The sequence below is a fragment of the Alligator sinensis genome, unplaced genomic scaffold (assembly GCF_000455745.1).
Source record: "Alligator sinensis unplaced genomic scaffold, ASM45574v1 scaffold777_1, whole genome shotgun sequence".
NCBI classification, from domain to species: domain Eukaryota; kingdom Metazoa; phylum Chordata; order Crocodylia; family Alligatoridae; genus Alligator; species Alligator sinensis.
Genome location: NW_005841882.1, coordinates 838,130 through 852,477, shown reverse-complemented (window position 1 = coordinate 852,477; position 14,348 = coordinate 838,130). Strand labels below are relative to the sequence as shown.

Here is a 14,348-nt window from a genome sequence, read left to right as displayed (position 1 = left end):
TTTCCCTACTCCCATGCTACTAACTTTCTCCCAGCCCACTGCTCCCCAGCTACAGTGTATGTGCAACTTTCAGCCTCTGAGAAGCTGTGCTGGGCCCAGACATATGCAAACCGTGTTCTTGCAGCCACCTCTTTTCCCCACTGCCCTCTTTGGGTGTAAGAGTGAAGCATATTCCAGTTATCCAAAAGTCTGAGAAACATTGGCCTATTGCATTAGAAGGCCAAGCTGTAATTTCTACAAAGTTTCTATTTCCACCAAGAAAGGTAAGGACCCTGATGTCCTCTTTGGGATTTCATTTTGCATCCCTGCTTGCTCTACCAGCTCTGCTAACTTTGGCCTCCCCAGTTTTGTCAGAGAGGAGTCCTTTGCTGATACCACATCAGCTAGGCAATATGAAGTTGCTAAACTTGATTCCTGCTCACACTAGCACAATGGAGACAGACACCATTGATTTTAGTTGCACAGGACTGGACCCTTATGATTCATCCCTACCAGATGGTGAACACCAAATTTCCTTGAATTAGAGACTGCTCAGGACCTCACTGATGTAAGCAAAGGTAGTGATCACTGTAAAAAGTCCATAATTCCTTCAAGACATGCATGTTTTCCCTCTGCCAAATTAGGAATCTGCATTCCTCAGTACAACATGAAAGTACAGAAAGAAAATCACAGGTATAAGATGAGTGAGATTTTTTTTTCTTACTTGCCTCTTCCTCTAAAACAAATATCAAATGTCTGGACTGTGTCTAGCAGAGGTGTAGCAGGACAGGTCTGCTCCTGGGACAACCATCAATGCAGGGGGCAGCACCGGTTCCTGCCATGCCAACTGTCACTGTCTGCAATGGAAGTTGTTTTTGTGTGCCCCGCCTGCTGCCCCAGTCACCCTCCCTCAGTTACACCCTTGGACTGCGTCCAGATGAGTGCAGACATTTGTTTCCCCAGAGACAAGAAGCAGCAGCATAGCTTGTGCTGCTGCTGCTTGTTGCCAGGGAATGCCATGCCTCGTGACCTCTGGTGCGGGGCAGGTTACCCCAGGTGGGATAATGAAGGCTAGGGCCAGCAACTGTGCCAGCCCCAGCAGCCTTACCTGGGGTCTAAGGGTCTTGGGGAGATGCAGCTGTGGCGCCCCTGCAGCTTGGAGCCTGGCCAGCAGCCAGAGCTTGGCTCCGTCAGGTCAGGCTCTAGCACACACTGCCACTATGTGTGCCTCCCTGCTTTTTTAAGGCATGTTGTTTTTTTGACCCTGGGATCTCTGGAGGTCCCCCCCCCTCTGTACTACCTAGCCACAAAGTTGTTGGATAGCCACTGGTCAGGGATGATCTAGGTATAGATCTACTATGGGTATTTCCCAAGGTATTGGGCTTTGCTGGTTGCCATATGGGGCTGGGAGGCAATTCTGCACCCATGCCCACATATGGGGCTGGGAGGCAATTCTGCACCCATTCCCCCTTTCTGCTAGTGTCAGGCTTTTTTTCTTTTTCTTTTTTTTTTTTTTTTGTGGGGCGGGGGTTAAACTTTCCTCGGAGGCACTGGGTGTTGGCTGCAGTCAGGGCTGCAGATTTTGACTGGGTTGCCCCAAGCCCTGCGATTTGGGCTCAGACCGATTTATAGAATCATAGAAAATTAGGTTTGGAAGGGACCTCAGGAGGTCATCTAGAACAATCCCTTGCTGAGCCCCAGCCCCAGCCCCAGCTCCAACTAGACTAGCCCCAATTCGATCATCCCGGCCAAGGCTTTGTCTAGTCGGGTCTTAAAAACCTCGAAGGATGGAGATTCCACCACCTCTCTGGAAACCTGTTCCAGTGATTTATTAACCTTCTAGTAATTTTTTTCCCTAATATCTAACCTAAACTTCCCTTGATGCAATTTGAGACCATTACTCCTTGTTCTGGCATCTGTCACCACTGAGAACAGTCTATCTAGCCCCATCCTCTTTGTAACCACCCTTCAGCTAGTTGAAGGCTGCTATTAAACCCCACCTTAGTCTTCTCTTCTCCAGACTAAATAAACCCCATTCCCTCAACCTCTCCTCAGAAGTCATGTGCCCCAGCCCCCTAGCCATTTCTGCTGCACTCTCTCCATTTTGTCTGCTTCTTTCCTGTAGTAGGGGGCCCAAAACCGGACACAGTACTCCAGATATGGCCCTACCAGTGCCAAATAGAGAGGAATAATCCCTTCCCTCAATCTGCTGGCAATGCATCTACTAATGCATCCCAGTATGCTGTTAGCCTTCTTTGCAACAAGGGCACACTGTTGGCTCATATTCAGCATATTGTCCACTGTAATCCCAGGTCCTTTTCTGCAAAGCTGCTGCTTAGCCGGTTGATCCCCAGCCTCTGTCCGTTCATGGGATTGTTCCATCCTAAGTGCAGCACTTTGCAATTGTCCTTATTGAACCTCTTTTATGAGACTTCTTTTGGTTAAATCCTCCAGTTTGTTGAGGTCTCTCTGAACCTTAGCCCTATCCTCCAGAGTATCTATTCTCCCACCTAGCTCAGTGTCATCTGCAGACTTGCAGAGGGTGCACTCAATCTCATCTTCCAGATAGTTGATGAAAATATTGAACAAAACCTGCCCCAGGACTGACCCCTTGGGTCACTCCACATGATACCAGCTGCCAACTAGACATTCAGCTATCAATGACTACCCGTTGAGCCTGACAACCGAGCCATTTTTTTATCCACTTACAGTCTATTCATGCAACCCATACTTCCTTAGCTTGCTTGCCAGAATGTGGTTGGAGAATCCCCAACAAAAAGCCTTGCTAAAGTCACAAGGTATATCAAATCCATTGCTCTCCGTGCATCCGCAGAACTAGTCATCCCATCACAGATTGCAATCAGGTTGGTCAGGCATGACTTGCCCTTGGTGAAACCATGCTTACTGTTCCTAATCACCTATTCCTTCTCCAAGTACTTAGAAATGGATTCCTTGAGGACTTGCTCCATGATTTTTCCAGGGACTGAGGTGAGGCTGACTGGTCTCTAGTTCCCTGGATACTCCTCCTTCCCTTTCTTAAATATAAACAGTACATTTGCTTATTTCCAATCACCTCGGACCTCTCCTGATCACCATGGCTAAGTACAGGCAGTCCAAAAGCTTGAGGCTGAATCGATTCAGTCTTCATATGTTAGTCTAAAATGTGTAGATTAAACTGATAAGCAAGTAAACAGACATTTACTTTTGATTCTGGAAATGCAGCCACAAGCCTGCAGGGGCCCAGGCCAAAAGCCAGGGGGTGCTAGAGCATGTCTCTCCAGACAGCTTAGGCCAAGGCTAGCCTGCCCACCCTGTGGGATGGGAGGGTTTCTGAGGGGAGGTGCAAAGCATCCTGGGATTCTGGGAGACTGTGAGTTAAATTGAATCTGGAGGGATCTGGGACAAAAGTTCAATAAACTGACTTAACCTAAATCAGTTAAGTCTAATATTACATCCATCCAGGGCTATCTTAAACTGCTTTTGGCCATTTTGAAAATGTTTTATGTGCACTGAATTTCTGTTGTGTTACAGATTTGAACCAGTGTCCGATTACTTATACTGGTTTATGTGTAATTTCTGTCCCTAGCCCGTGACTTTTCAGAGATAATGACCAGCAGCTCTTCCAGTAACATCAGCCAACTCCTTCAGCACCCTTGGGTACATGCATCTGACCCCATGGACTTGTACACATCCAGCTTTTCCAAATACTTCCTAAACTGTTCTTTTGCAACTGTTGGCTGCCTACCTCTTCTGCAAACTGTGCTGCCAGGTACAGTAATATGCAAGCAGACCCTGCCTGTGAAGACTGAGGTAAAAAAGGCATTGAGTACTTCAACCTTTTCCATATCATCTGTCACTATATTGCTGTACTTGGGTTCAGGCAGGAATTTTACCCCATGATCAGATATGGACAGTGTATGTGGTGGGGGGGCTGGCTTTCTCTGTAGTGGTAAACATGGGCCTCTATCTGGGATCTTTTGAGTACATATTGACAACCCTTTACACAAGCAAGATATTGGCTGTCATGATTCCCCTGCTTTACTGCGGGTCCTTCTTATTCTACCATGTGAATACAGATAGGGCTCAAAGGCATGATCTTGCCTCTATTTTTTTCCATCTTGGATAGGATGTAAAAACTAGTCTTCTGTAGGTAGCTTTCTGAGAGCCAAAGGTCAAGAAATCAACAAGTTTTTCAGTTTAGTGCTTTCTATACAAGATTGATTTGCCTCAGTTCACAATAGTCTCATTTTCCTCAGAGTAAAGTGTACTTCAAAATGCACTCATTCTCCCGATCGAAGGTTCACTACTGAACCTGTCAGTGAATGTGTTAGGGAAGTAGATTAATTTGTGGCTTGAATTTTCACGAGGGAGACATGACTGACATGGCTGAATTCATAGAATCTTATTGTCTTTAGTTAACAAGGTGTGTAAACATTTCCTTCCTCTTTGATTTCCCAGCAGGGGAACATAGATGGAGGAGAGATACAGGGATTCGTAGATGGCATAATACCTTTAGTAATCAAGAAATGTAATTCCTCTTAGTGATGCACATTTTTCTTTCTAAACTGCTGCTGCTTACCATTAGGTATATCTTCATGCAGATAAGTGATTTTTTTGAGCCCGACACACATTACACTTAAGACATGATTAACCAGTTAACCATGATTTACCATGCACCCCCTGTGGCTGGGAGCCATTAGCTGATGAGGCTCCCAGCCGCAAGGGCACACTGTGTGCTCCCGTGCCTGGGAGCCCTGTCAACTGGTCCCAGTTTTCAGCCACAGGGGTGCACTATACACTCCTTCAGCTGGGAACCTGGATCAGCTGATGGGGCTCCCAGCCCCAGGAGCTTGTTATCTGTCAATGCAGCAGGAGCTCAGGATCATGATCCTAGGCTCCCCCTGTACCAGCAATAAAGTGTGATGGGATCTGATGCTCAATCCCACAATCATGCCTCTTGCAATGCATGTGTGCGTGGCAGGAAGCATGATTGTAGGGACTGCGTGCCATATCTTCTTGTGCCTTTACTTGCACGTCTGCCAGGGGCTTTGTATTCCATAGGCCATCTGTTCAAATCTGCATCTCATTAGCACCCATGCCCACTTGAAACTGGCATACCACTGTGTAGAGAGACATAGTTAGCTGTGTTAGTTTGAAGTCAAGTAGAAGCAAGGTAGATTTGTACCTTATAGACTAACCAAAGTGCATATGTACAGACACTTTATTTATGTGTGTGTGTGTGTGTATGCATGCTGGACTGCTGCAATCAGCACAGCAGGAGCTGGCGCTGCCCCCTGTGTTGGCACCTGTCGCAGGCACAGACCTGCTCAGCTATGCCTCTACCAGAGACAATCCTGGAACTTGATATTTGTTTTAGAAGAATGTATATGTATGTGTGTGTATATACTGCACACTCACACACACACATTCTTCTAACACACACACATACACACTCTTCTAAAATAAATATCATATATATACACACACAGTCATACATATATGCTGTAAAAGGAAATGCACAAAGCAGTGTATAAGGAGAGAGAAATTTGAATACAAAAGGCAGAAAGGAGGAACAGGGAGGAGGGGGAGGAGGATGTGCTAGGAGAGGCAAACAAACAAGCAATAAACCCATAGGAACAAAGGCATCACAGAAACTAATCCAGGTAATGGGATAAAAATCCATAATCCGTGTTTAAATCATGCTTAACAGTCCAGTCTGTAGATGATTTCTTGTTCTTGAATTTCCCATTCAAATAGGTTTTTAAAGGTTTGCTGCCTAAGAAAAGCCACTCTCAGGTCAGTAATGTAGTGTCCAGGGCAGTTGAAGTGTTCTGCCACAGGTCTGCGTGTCTTTCTGTAGATATCATATCAGTCTTCATTCATTCTTTCACATAAGGTTCATTCCATCTGTCCAATGTAGACAACAGAGGGGCACTGTGAGCAGGTGATGGTGTATATGGCATTGGTAGAGTGGCAAGTGAATGAACCTCAGGACTAGGGACAGAAGTTACACATAAACCAGTTCAGTGCACATAAAACATTTTCAAAATGGCAGAAACGGGTATAAGATAAACCTAGTTGAATGTAGTATCAGACTTAACAGATTTGGTTCAAACCAGTTTATGAAACTTCTGTCCCAGGCCCCTTCCTGGTTCAAGTTAAATCAGAATCCCTCAGCATCCCAGCATGCTTTCCAGCCCTGGGCTGGGCTGGGCTGTCTGCTCCAGAGAGCAGGACTGGCCCCACCCCTCTGCTCTGTAGCTGAAGCACTGAGGGCTGGCTCGCTGGCCTCACTGGCTGGCTCACTGCTCCCCCTCCCCTACCTCTGCCAAACCCCTGCTGGGGTCTGGAGCCAGGGAGGGGTGTTAAACTCCTTTCCCCTGAGCATGGAGCTGTCCTGCCCTGCTTACTTAGTGCTAGATGTGGCTGTGGATTGCAAATCCCAGAGGCACCTGGAAGCAGGAAGAGGAAGTGATGAGGAACCCTGCAGAATTCTGCTTTTGTGAGTCTGTACTGCAAATCTCAGAGGGCTTGCGGGCAGCAGGAAGAGGAAGTGAACACACTGCCTATGCTGGCTATGTGCCAGAGAGCTGTGCTCTAGCACCTCCTGGCTTCTGACTTGAGCAACTACAGGCATGTGGCTGGATTTCCTGAATCAAAAGTGAATGTCTGTTCATTTGCTTATTGGTTCAATCTTTGCAGCCTAGACTAATTTGCAAAGACTGAATCAATTCAGCTTTGAGCTTTTTGACTGCCTGTACTTAGCCCAGATGTTACAGTCCATGTTATTCCATCCAGTGATTTAACCTCCATGGAGCCAAGGCTGGAGATGCTGCCACTGCTGCATAGCTAGGTGGGATCCAGAGCAACCATGTACTCTATGTCCCAGGGCTAGAGCCAAAGGGTAAGTAGTGGTGGTGGGGGGATGGGGAGGAGGCAGTAGGCAGCAGAGATGACAGAGATAGTGGAAAGGGGTGGAGGGGGCAGAGGCGGAGGTCTAGTGGAGGTGATGGGGGAAGAGAGGTGGGCAGCAACTGCAGCTCCAACTCAAGTCAGAGTCTGGGTTGTGGCCAAAGTCAGAGCTGCAAGCTGCTGTTAGATGGAGAAAAACCTCGTTTTGGATTCAAGTAAATAAAGTGTATATGTGTGTGTGTACAATTATATTAGAGGCAGACAAGGTTCCTTGGGTGAATTTGATATCTTTTATTAGACCAACCCAAATGGTTGGAGAATAGTTATTAAGCAAGCTTTCGGGTTCAAAAACCCTTCGTCAGGCTCAGGAAGCTGCAAAATCCAATGTCTATGTTTAGTCCCTGATCTCTAGTATCCAGCAGGTTGATGAAATGGAGCTCATAGGCTCGTTTCATCAACCTGCTGGATACTAGAGATCAGGGACTAAACATAGACATTGGAGTTTTGATACATTATAATCTGCCTGGCAACTGACTCCCCAGCCCAGCCCCGCCCCTGGCTTCTTTACTTTTCATTCCATCCAGGAAGAGCACACACCAACTGCTGCAGCTTCCTGAGCCTGACGAAGGGTTTTTGAACCCGAAAGCTTGCTTAATAACTATTCTCCAACCATTTGGGTTGGTCTAATAAAAGATATCAAATTCACCCAAGGAACCTTGTCTGCCTATATCCTTAGACCAACACGGCTACAACCTAAACCCCTACAATTATATTACACACACAAACACACACGTTTTGGTTAGTGTATAAGGTGCAAATCTAACCTTCCTTATATCACTGTAGGACAAGCAACTCTTATACAATAGGGTTTGTTAGTAATATTCTACTAGCACAGCTATATTTCCAAAGGGAAATATTTGAAGCATTGGTGGGTCATGTTATAACACAATACTGATATAACTTTTGCATTTTATTGGTACAAATCCGGAGCCTGGTTCATGTTCTTTTCTACTCAGGCAGTCATACTGATATCATGGAATTACTTGTGAAGGATCATAGACTTAAAATCAGTGGCAGCAAACTAAAAACAATGATAATGCCTAAAGCCTACATCTTGGAACTGTGTTTAGTATTGAAAGAACTGACATACACAACCATGAGTCCATTAGCAAGGAATGTTAAGAAATCTATTAAACTGGGGACGCCCCTGGATGACTGGAAAATGGGGATCAGTGCACAAATTATAAGAGGTGTAAGGAACTAGCCAAAAGAGAGACAGCAGGTTGTGCTGAAAGGAGAACTATTCAGTAAAAGGGAGGTTAGAAATCCTTTTTTAACATTTTCATTATTAACTTGTCCACAAAAGGCAGGCACTTACTAATACAAACGCAGATGGAAAAAAGTTAGGAGGCTTTATCAATATGGAAAAGAATTACAGTATCCTAAATGAAGAACTGAATATCCTTGAAGATTGAAGCAGTAGAAATGAAGTGGGCTAGAAGAATGAAACATGTAAGATCATATCCCTAAAAACTAATAATTCCTGCTCCAAGTTGGGGGCTCATTAATTGGAAATGATAGAGGAGGGAAAAAAGCTTGGATGTCAGTCATGGGACGATTGTGAGCTGTTGCTGTGATGTGACCATGAAAATGGCAAATGTGATCCTTGGATGTATAAGAAGAGATATGTTCAGGAATGAGAGGGAAGTATTAATATTCCAGGAATTGGTGGTACCTCATAAGGAATGCTCTATACCATTTTGGTTAATCATGTTGTAGAAAAATAAATTTAAACTGGAACAGGTGCAGAGAAGGGCTTACCTTGACAGTCTGGGATGGAGAGCCTACCTTAGGAAAGGAGACTATAAGAGCTTGACTTGGTTAGTTTAGCAAAATGAAGGCTGAAAAGGGAGGACATGGTTGCTCTATATAACTACACAAAGAGTAAACACCAGGAAGGCCTTGTTGTGAGGTAGAATTGTGCAGTCCTTCTGCTTCTAGACAGCTTCTGGACTCTAGTCCCCCCTGGAATTACCTCAGCAAGCCTGCCTTAACCTTCACACCTGCAGTTCTGTTCCCTCTGGTATTCTCTACAGACTAATAATCTTCTTAAAGCAAACTAGTATTTATTTAGATCAAAAGCATTATAAAGAAAACAGATCTTAAAGCAACAAGAAAACATGCATGCATATTTGCCTCTCCTTGAGGCTTACGGTTCCCTGGCCTGGGGAAGAGGCTATACTTTCACATATCCAATCTCAACCTGTCCCCAGGGAGAGCATCTGACAATTCATCAGCAACCTTCTTTGCAGAGATGGGCTTTTGAACTGTTTAGTGTTCTTTTGATCTTTGGGCTCCCAGCCTTGCAAAACAAGGCTTGTATCTTTGGAGGAGACATGGTCCTCAAAGCTAATTGTTTTACCCATTGCCTTTCAAGTACATGATGGAATGTTTTTAACTCGGCAGCCAATGTTTACCTTTTGGCTTTTTTCAATAGCAACCTATCAGCCGCAGTCAGTACATTCATTCAGGAAAATTTTACAAGCCACTGTGCACTAATTTTACTGTTCAAGTCACAAACCATATGTGTAATATTACTTCATCTCAGCATCCTTAGATTATTACAAAGCAGCTCCTAAAATTATTCATAAAATTATTAGAATTATTAGATTAGTGCATAACAACTCCATATCTGTAACAATTATGGTTTTCAAAAGTGGGATTTTGTAAAAGAAATACTGCAATCTTCTCCTTCCATTTTATGCTGGACTCTTTCAATAACTGTTATAGGAAGGTACAGCTGCATCATCTAATGCAATAAACCTCTTACAGCTACAAATAAATATCTGAATCAGCAGATAAAAAAAACAATGTGTAATTTTTTTTGCTTGACTTAAATTAAACCATCAGCTTGTGTCAGGTATTTTGTTTAATCTAACTTGGACCCAGAAGACTAAATAGTATTTTAATAGCTCAAATTGTGCAATTCAGGCTACTTGTTTTATACTGTTGGGATTTTAGTGGTCTTGGTTAAGCTTTAAATATACTGCCTTGTAAATCTGAAAGTTTGTGTTTGTGCAATAGTTTAAGACTCTTTGTCTGCTGATTCAGCTGTGCAGAGTTCAGGGTAATTTGATTAAAGAAAGAGAATCACTTTGTAACTAGCAGAGAACAGTTTGAATCTGCTACTCCACAGACTCATTATATCATGGTTCCACAGGAGGATCGGGTGGAGTGGGGGAAGAGGACCATGCACAGGTGCACTTGCACCTGCCTTTGATTCCTGGTTCATCCAAAGTTTAAAACCAGCTGCTTGGCAGTGGCAGCAGAATGCCTAAAGGACAGCGCTGAGGAAGTGAATTGACTTCATGGCCCATAATCTACCCAAACTGTTCTAAACTCTTCATTCCACAGGTGTTAACAACCCTCTCTTAATGCTCATCCTGTTCCAACAATCAAACTAGCCTTTGTTCTGCACATTTGTTGTCTGTGAGCTGCTCCTGGGAAGGAAGCTCCTGTTTCACAGCCCTGCGTATTTTTTTTCACTCATACCAATAAAGTTATATTTATTTTCCCTTCAACCTTACACTGAATAATCCAGCCCTAGCCCCTAGCCTATGAATAAAGCTTTTAGTTTCTTTTTAGCTGGAGAAAAATGTGTTGTTTCATATGTGATGATGCATCTTACCATCTGAACCCCAACTTTTCAAAATTCTAGATTGGCCCATGCATATCATGGTTCCTGTTGCTGTTCAAGTCTTTGCTATTCAGATGACATCAGTGGTGAGCAATTATTTGGGCCCATGGACCACACGGGGAGTTTTGCTGAGCTCTCATGGGCTGGATCAACATCCCCCTTTGCCATGCAACAACTCACCAACACTCCTTATGTGGGGTAGGACTGCAGGTGGGCAGGAAACAGTGTTCAGGAGCAGGACAACCTCACCCAGTGGGTGAGGTTAGATTTACAGGCCAGGGTTGTAGCAGTGACTGCACAGGGCTGGGGCCCAGGGCAGAGCTGTGATCTGCTGCCTTATGACTCTTCAATTGGCATGGGTTCTGGTGGCAGGGGCATGAAGCGAGTAGATCACAGCTCTGCCCCAGCCCCATATTGTCACTGGCCCAAAATCCTGGCCTGGGCCCCAGCTCCCCACACAGCTCCCTGCTGGTCTTCATGAAGACCCCAGGATCTTTGAGTAGTGATAGTGTGGGGCTGGGGCAGAGCCATGATTCACTGCCTACATGTGCCTGCCTGCAGAACTAGGGCTCTGCTCCAGGCCCTGGCTCCGCGCCGTCACCACCCCAAGATCTCAAGGTCTCCCCAGCACTGCGCACCTGTCTTGCTCCTGGATGCCACTTGCACTGGTCCATGGCCCCATCCCGGCCGCCCATCCTACACCCCCAGCTTGGTGTCATCTGCAAACTTGCTGAAGGTGCACTCCATCCCATCTTCCAGATAACTGATGAAGACATTGAACAAAACTGGCCCCAGAACTGACCCCTGGGGCACTCCACTTGATACTGGCTCACAAGTAGATATGGAGCCATTGATTACTACCCTTTGAGCCTGACAGTCCAGCCAGTTTTCTATCTACCTTACAGACCATTTATCCAACCCATATTTCCTTAGTTTGTGAGAATGTTGTGGGAGACTATATCAAAAGTCTTCCTAAAGTCAAAGTATATCACATCCACTTGTCTCCCTGCATCCACAGAGCCACTCATCTCATCATGGATGACTGTTTTTGCCCTGTTTATAGTGGGATGCCTGGAACAGGTATTTCAAACAGGACTGTCCCAGGGAAAACAGGACTGTTTCATGCTCGGCACCTCACCTGAGAACAGAGTTTGGAGATAGAGGAATGTGATGGGGAGTAGGGGGAGGGAGTTTTGTTTTCTGAGAGGGGAAATATGGTCAGCCTACCAATACATTAAATGTAGCTTGTATGCATGTGCTCTTCATACTCATGTGCTTATTGTAGAAAAGGGCAGAAACTGCAAATGACCTGCAGAGAGAATGTTAGTCCGCTGCATTAATGAGAAATCACCTGAGTCTCACTTCTTGTTTCAGGGAAGGCTATGATAACATGATAGAGCTAAATTCTGATCTTGGATGCACATACAATTCTCCAACAGATAACAAAATATCAGTCACCTAACATGATACCTCTTATTTGAAGGCCCCATACTCTGTTTTTAGACTCGCACACCTCCTCCTGGCTTGACATCAAAGGAGTCTTGTCCTCATATCAGAGGTGATAATTTGGCTCTAGGGGAATATTCATTCTAGAAGGAAAAAAGAATGTAAATCTGCACCCTATAAGAAGGGACAGGGGATTGTATCATGAGCTCTCTTGCAATTAAATGAAGATTGTAATAATTCTATTCTACAACAAGGAGCAGAAAAAAGTTAAAACTGCAAATCACGTGTGGTAGATGTTGTTTGATAGTATCATCTGTCAGCATAAGGTGGAAGAATTTTGGCTTTGCAATCTGGTTTGGAGTCCAGCCACACAGTTTTGCACAACTATGTCTGAACTGTATCAACATGATCTCAAAGTAGTGTAAGGGAAAGGAATTTGATTCTGAGTAGTATCAGAGCAATTAATACACTAAATCCCATGGAACTCAATGTCAACAAGCACAAGATAATACACCTGGGAAAAATAGCCTCAGTGATATGTACACAATGCTGGATTCTGAACTAGCTGTTACGACTCAAGAAAGAGACCTTGGCATCACTGTAGGTAGTTCTTTAAAAACATTATCTCAATGTACAGTGGTGACCAAAAAGCCAATAAAAATCTTTAATGCATCTACATCTTGAATACTGTGTCCAGTTATGGTCCTTACATCTAAAAAATGATGTAGTAGAATTAGAAAAAGAACAGAGAAGGGCAACCAAATGAGCAGTTGCCATACCAGGAAAGACCAAAAAAAGGCTAGGATTCTTCAGTTTGGAAAGATGGCTGAGAAGGGATAGAACAGAAGTCTATAAAATCATGAAGGGTATGGACCAAGTGAACAAGGAACTGTTGTTCACCAAGTTTCAGAATATTAGAACTAAGGGGCACCACCTGAAATTAGTAGGTGACAGGTTTAAAACCAACAAGGGAAAGTACTTTTTAAAGCAATACATAGTTAACTTGTGGAATTCATTGCCAGAGAAGGTGGTGGAGGCAGATAGCATAGCCAAGTTCAAAAAGGGATTAGATAAATTAATGGATGATGGATCTATTAATGCCTATTAAACAATGCCTGCTGAATGGTTGGAGATGCTTCCTCTGGCATCTTTAACCCAATAAATGGTGAATGCCAGGGAAGGTACTGAATAGAGGACAGATCGCTCTAGAGATATCAAGTTTGGTGCTCTCTCTGTATACCATCCACTTCTGCCACTGTCAGAGAAAAAATACAAGGGCTAGATGGACCATTGATTTAACCCAGTATGACATGTCTTATGTTCTTATGTAACTCTATTCAGGATTCTCAAGCTGCTACATGCACACCTGCAGGGGCAGTTCTACAACAGATGGGATGTCAGATACATTCATTATAGTCACCCAAACTCCCTGGTCCCTTAAGGACTGATATTGAAACAAATACTCAGCTGGAAAGAACTGCTTGAGATGTCTCCCACCTAGGTATTGATCAAAAATGGAATCACAGGCCTCAGCCCTGACAGAACAATGGGTAGTAGTACCTTAAAGCCACCAACTTCAAACCAACTCACCTGCTAATATCCAGCATCCTTCTGGTTAGAAATGGCAAGTTGAATGTATAGAAACAGAGAACCTAAATATTGATTTCTGGCAGAGCTGTACTGTGCAGGTAGAAATAGAAGTCTGTGGCATAGGACACAGGGCTTAAAATGTCTTCCATTTTACCATCCTCATACTGCAACATATGGTTGCTCTTGTATTCAGGGAAATAGTGGTAATGAAAATGGTTTTTATTCTGTACTGGTGCTTATTAGCCCTGTGCGAAGCAGCTACCACTCGCTTCAGATTCAGCTGATTCAGGGGACAGTGATTTGATTCGGTGATTCGAATCACTGTCCCAGATCTAATCATCCGAATCTGATTTAGAGATTCAGCTGCTGCCGAATCGGCCAAATCTCTGAATCATACTGGCCCCATCCCCCACCTGCTCTCAATGGGAGATCTCAATCCCCGCTCTTTAGAATAAAAAAGCCCCCACTCACCAGCGCCTGCCCGGTGGGGGGCAATCCTCACTGCCCCACGCCACATGGGGGGCTCTGCCATGAGCCCCCCAACCCCTGCCCATTCTTCCAGTCCACCACCCGTGGCTGGCCTACCTACCCTAGCTCCCAGCTCTTTAAAAAAAAAACCCCGGGACTCACCGGCTCCTGCCCAGCAGGTGGTGATCCCCACTGTCCCCCACTGCCCCACACTGTGTGGAGGGTTCAGCCAGTGAGTCCAGGGTATTTTTGTTTT

General features: G+C 44.6%; 1 protein-coding gene across 3 annotated transcripts in view; it reads right to left on the bottom strand.

Moving 5' to 3' along the window:
• Window positions 1-14,348, bottom strand: part of SPATA13 (spermatogenesis associated 13) — a 126,959-nt gene that overhangs the window by 104,345 nt on the left and 8,266 nt on the right. Inside the window, exon 2 of one of the 3 annotated variants that reach the window (XM_025196609.1) lies at window positions 12,059-12,177. The exons of the other annotated variants lie outside the window; for them this stretch is intronic. The gene's annotated coding sequence lies outside the window, so the exon portion shown is untranslated. The remainder of the gene's footprint in view (window positions 1-12,058; window positions 12,178-14,348) is intronic. 3 annotated transcript variants of the gene reach the window in all.